We start from the raw sequence: 6,220 nt of genomic DNA, 5'->3' as shown, positions 1-6,220 counted from the left end.
TTTGTTATGATCTACACAGTCAAATGCCTTTGCATAGTCAATGAAACACAGATAGACATTCCTCTGGTATTCCCTGCTTTCAGCCAAGTTCCATCTAACATCAGCTACAATATCCCTAGTACCATGACCCCTTCTGAAACCAGCCTGGACTTCTGGTAGTTCTCTGTTGATGTGCTGTCCCATAATAAAATATCTCAACAATTTCTATTTATATGACTGATTCAGTGACATTGAGTATATACTTGAGATTTCTATCATGCTTTTCTAGATAATTCTACCACTATTAATACTTCAGCACCCTTTAAGAAAAACTATTTTCCCCATCTGTCCACCCTGGTAACCACTCATATGTGTTGGTTCCATGGCCAGTGAAACCTGTGAGAGCTGGCACTTTCTCCAGCAGACAGGTTTGTTTTAATGGGTCTCATGAGTTGTCCATTTTTGACAGGGTGCAGTCTTATCAACTTTTAATCACTTGTTTTAAATGGGAAGTATTTGAGTTTGAGTATATGAGGCTAGAAATTGAATTAGTGGATTTTATATGTTCGGTGATTGCAAACTTTTTCTAAAAAAACTCAAAAGGCAACTTTATACATAAACTTCACCTAATGGCCTACACAGGACTCAGATTGACTATATTTGTGGAAAAAAAAATATTGGAGAAGCTCAAAATCAGGTTCAGTGCTGACTGTGAAACAGACCATCAGGTACTCATGTGCAAGTTCAAACAGAAACAAAAGAAAATGTTTAAAAGTCCACAAGAAAGTAAATATAATTTTAAGTCTCTTACCTGAATTTAAAATCATCTCCAGAATAGGTTTGAGACAATGAACAATAATGAACAAAGACCAGAGGAGTTATGGGATGACATAAAAAATATAATCCATAAAGAGAGCAAAAAGTTGTTACAAAAACAGAGACAAAAGAAAAGACCAAAGTGGATATCAGAAGAGATTCTAAAAATTGCACTAGAGCATCAAGAAGCCAAAACAAAGGAAAGAGATGGCAAAGTAAAAGAAATGAACAAAAGATTTCAAAAAGACGGTCAAGAAGTCAAAATACTATAACAGATTGTACAGAGTTGGAGATGGGGAATAGAAAGGGAAGAACTCGGTCAGCCTTTCTAAAGCTGGAAGAATTGAAAAGCAAATTCACATTTCAGATTGCAGCACTTAGTGATGTTATAGGCAAAATCCTGAATGACCCACGAAACTTCAAAAGAAGAAGTGCAGAATTCCACATCCAGTGTACCATATTAACAAGAGTCAATGGTAATGAAGGATGAAGTTAAAGCTGCACTGAAGGCACTGACAAAAAAAATAAGGCTCCAGAAATTGATGGAACACCAATTGACATGTTTCAATTAATAGATACAGCTCTTGGACATGTTCACCAGTCTATGCCAGGAAATTTTGAGGACAGCTGCTTCGCTGATTGACTGGAAAAGATCCATATTATTCCTACTTCCAAGAAAGGTGATCCAGCAGAATGTGGACATTATCAATTTCATTAATATCACATGTAAACAAAATATTGTTGAAGATCATAAAAAATGGATAAAATAGTACATTGAGAGAGAACTACCAGAAGTTCAAGTTGGGTTTAGAAGAGGCAATGGGACCAGGTATATCACTGTCGATGTCACATGGATCCTGGCTTAAAGTAAAGAATACCAAAAGAAATAAGGGGGGTAGGGGGAGCAGGGAATACTGAAAGAAAGTCTATGTGTTTTATTAAATATGAAAAGGCATTTGACTGTGTGGATCATAGCAAATATATGGCTAACATTGGGAAGAATGTGAATCCAAGAACACTTAAATGTGCTAATATGAAACCTATACCTGGGCTAAGAAGCTTTTGCTCAAACAGAACAAGGGAGCACTGTTGTTATATTCCATCAAGTTGAATATGACCCAGAGAGACCCTATGAACAACAGTCTATGAACCCTAGTCTATCTTGAGCCATCCTCACACTTCCCGACACACAAGAGCCCATTGCAGCAGTCACCATGTCAATCCATTTGGTTGAGAATCTTCCTTTCCTTTGCTGACCCCCCCCCCACCCTTCCCAGCATCATGTACTTCTCCAATGAAAAACACCTCCTAGAAACATACCCAAAGTATGTGAGGCAAAGCTTCATCATTCTTGCCTCGAAAGAGCACTTCAGCTGCACCATCTCCAAGACATATCTGTTTGTTCTCTTGGTTGTCAATGAGATTTGCAGTGCTCTGACAGGCCACAGCTCCCAGCTGGAAACAAAGGAGGACGCTTCAATGATTCAGATCCTCCCAGAAGAGCCGTGGGTGAGTATTAACATTATATTCATTTTCTCCTGGTCACAAGAGCCTACTATTTAGTCCTAAAAGCCTTCTGAGGTCCCAACTCTTCTCACTATTTCTTAGTTGTTGGAATTAACAGAAAACCTCATAAGCAGTTCCTTACTTCACCTCTGTCTTGCATGTGGACTTCCGAGCTGTAAAACAACCCAGTGGTAAATGGAATTTGCTCCAGGACTTAACAACAGTAAATGATGTAGTTGAGCCTCTACATCTTGTGGTTCCTAACCTTTAAACTATAATAGACAAAGTGCTAGTCAATAAGCCTTTTATTTTACGAACTACCTTCCCTCTGTAACTTGATTTGTGCCAATATTAGAACTTCTACTTGGAATATTATTGCTTTTAATTTTTGACTCATATACTTTTAACTTGTTAGTAAAATTTGTGTCTTCTAGGCAGCAACACTTCCATGATACACCTTCAAGGATATTAACATGTATGGCTAAGCACAATTGATAACAGTGCATCTAAATTCCAAAATCAATCTCCACAATAGTCTACGTGTTTCCTATTGCCTAAGGGGCCCTTTGGAGTAGTGAGAGAAGATCTTCATCCTGAAACCTACAGTGTCCCTTTTCAGCAGGAAGTAGCTAAGAGAATCAGGGTGAAGTCTCTCTCAGGGCAGAATGATAGGGAATGACAAAGGATACACTGACAAAGGAGATTAATCAGAACTGGCTTTGACAAGCACTGTGGCAATGGGACAATTAAAACAGACTTTCAAGGGGAAACAAGAAACGAGGAACAAATTGGGGGAGGGGTAGAGAAAATAGTGCAACAATGAATGAATGGAAATCCAAAATCTCTGTAAATGGTCACTAAAATTAATTAAAATTTAAAAAAAAAGAAAAAAAAGAAGGCAAAAATTCTTAACACTGACCAATAAGCAACATTATCATAGATGGAGAAAAGATTGAAATTTTCAGTGTCTTAATCTTCAAATCAAAAAATTAAAAGACATACTAAGTTGACAAATTCTGCTGTCAGGGACCTTTCCAGATTACTGAAAAGCATGATGCCAGTTTGAGAACTAGGGTGCACCTGATTCAGGCCAAGGTCTTTTCAGTCACTTGGTATGCATCTGAAGGGTGAACAATGAATAAGGATGACAGAAGATTTGAAACCTTTGAGTTGTGGTGTTAGAAAAGAGTACTGAATATTCTAAGAAATGCCAAAAACCCAAACAGATAAGTCTTGGGGGAAATGCTGTCATAGTGCACCTTAGAGGCAAGAATGGTCAAACTTCATCTCATATATTTTTTACATGTTTCCAGGAGAAACTATTCCTTAGTAAAGGATATCATGCTTGGAAAGGTGGAGGGTCAGCAAAATAGAAGGAGACCTTCAATGAAATAGATTGACACAATGACTGCAATAACAGGCTGAAATGTGTCATAGATGATGAGGATGTCACAGGATAGTACAAGATTCAGATCTGTTGTTCACAGGGTTTCTATGCATCATACATGATTCAACTGCGCCTAACAACAACAACAAATTGGATTTTCCTTCTCTGACAGTGTCATGGGCTGAAGTGTGTCATTTGACTAGGCCATGAGTGTTGGTATTATGTAATTATGCTATGCACTGTAAACCCTAACCACTGTAATGTTAATGAGGCAGGACTAAAGTCAATTATGCAATGTTATAATCAGCTGTACATTCTAATCTGATGTGATCTGCCAATGAGTTATAAGGAGATTAGAGTGAGATGCAACACATCTTTTTTTTCCCCTTGTTATGTACCATCGAATCAGGTCCAACTGGCACAGGAGGAGATTGCCCCTCCTTCACCAGCAAAGCAGCCAGTGGATTCGAACTGCCTGCCTTCGGGATTGCAGCACAGCTTCTTGCCACCAGGCCACTAGAGCTCCCTGCAACACACCCTGGACGAAATCACAGTTCTAATCCAATGTAAGGGGAGTTTACATGGGGGCAAAGGAGAGAACATTGATTAGAGCACTTCAATACCAGCAAGAAAAAACAACTGGGAGTGGAATGTACCCTTTCGTCAAGGATTCTTATGCTGAGAAACTCCTAGATCCAGGGGAAGATAATGTGAAAATGTGTGGAGATCTCCAAGCAATACTTAGTTTACAGATGTTGAAAGAGGTCAAGGATCTCTACCAGAGAATTCCACTAGACTTGACCTCCTGGATTCAGAGGTCTGGTGTCCAATTTATGGTGGCTTAGTGGTAAAGAATCATGATACCAATACAAAGGTATTCACTTCAAATCCACCAGTTGCTCCATGAAAGAGAGATGGGGAACCAACTGCCATGTTATTTACTGTCTCTGGAAATCCACTGGAGGATCAGCTATGGGTCAGTCGTGACACGATGATACATAAGAACAACAAAAACAAACCATGAGAAAATAAATTTCTGCTTGTTAAACCGTTGGTATTTCTGTTATATCATCACTAGATGACTAAAGTAGAAATGGCTGCTGTAGAAATGGTGGATTGTTGTTGTTATGGGCCATTGAGTCACCTCTGACTCATACCGAACCTAAATACCTCTGCACAACCCTCTGAAGCCTGCTCTGTCCTGAGCCAGTCTCTCACACACCAACTCACTTACTCCCATTCCCTTAGTTACTGTATCAATCATTCTCATCCAGGGTCTTCCTCTCCTGTGTGTCCCTCCACCCATCCGTACATGATGTCCTTCTCCAAAGACCAGTCCCTCCTGGCCCCATGCCCAAAGCATGTGAGACAGAATTTCAAAACCCTAACTTGCAAGGAGAAACTTAGGTTCACCCTCTCCAAGACAGACCTATTTGTTTTCTTGGCAGTCCATAGCATGTTCAAGACTCCTCTCCAGTACCACAATTCAAAGGCATCTATTCTTCTTCTATCATCCTTAGTCATTGTCCAGTTCTCTGATGCATGGTAAGTAATTGTGAAGACCATGGCCTGGGTCAGCCACACCTTCATTTCTAGACTGACATCATTGCTTCTCAGTAGTCTGGTGAGGTCCTTGACAGCAGATTTTCCACATGCAATTCATCTTTTGATTTCCTGACTGCTAGTGACAAGAGTGGAGTGATTGAGGAGCCAAATAAGCTCTAATCATTCACAACCTCAATCTCTTCTCCATCTATAATGGTGCAGCCAATTGGTGCAGTGGTGAGAATCTTTGTTTTCTTGTTGGTGAGCTTCAATCCATATTGAAGACTACAGTCCTTGACTTTCTGCAGCAAGCACTTCAGGTCCTCCTCAGTTTCAACAAGAAAGGTGTGTCATCTAAATAACAGGTTGTTAAGGAGTCTTTTTCCAATCCTGTTGCCCCATTCCTCCTCATAAAGCCCAGCCTCCAAAATGATCTATTCTTCATATAGATTGAAAAGGTATGGAGACAGGATGCATTTCTGACGCACTACTTTTCTGATTTTGAACTATAAAATGTCTCCTTGGTATGTTCTAATGACTGCTTCCTGGTCCAAGTATAGGTTTCACATAAGCATGATTGAGTGTTCTGGAATTCCCATTCTCTTCGAGGTTAGCCACAACTTGCTGTGATCCACACAGTCAAATGCCTTTTCATAGTCACTGAAACACAGAGAGAAATTCCTCTGATACCGTTTTCTAACAAGATCCATCTGACACTGGCCGGTAGTGTCTCTAGTGCCACAGCCGCTTCTAAACCTAGCTTGTATTTCTGGTAGTTCTCTATTAATATACAGTTCCAGTTGTTTTTGTATAATCTTGAGCAGGATTTTTCTAGTGTGTGATATTTGTGATACTGTTTGAAAATTTCCACACTCTATCACAGCACGTCAGCAGAGAACTGCCAGAAGTCCAGGCTGGGTTTAGAAAGGGCCATGGTACTAGGGATATTGTAGCTAATGTTAGATGGATCTTAGCTGAAAGCAGGGA

Source organism: Elephantulus edwardii, unplaced genomic scaffold, assembly GCF_000299155.1.
Source record: "Elephantulus edwardii isolate Elephantulus edwardi_28Jun2011 unplaced genomic scaffold, EleEdw1.0 scaffold00135, whole genome shotgun sequence".
NCBI classification, from domain to species: domain Eukaryota; kingdom Metazoa; phylum Chordata; class Mammalia; order Macroscelidea; family Macroscelididae; genus Elephantulus; species Elephantulus edwardii.
The sequence above is the reverse complement of the archived record's forward strand: the minus strand, read 5'-3'. Positions refer to the sequence as shown.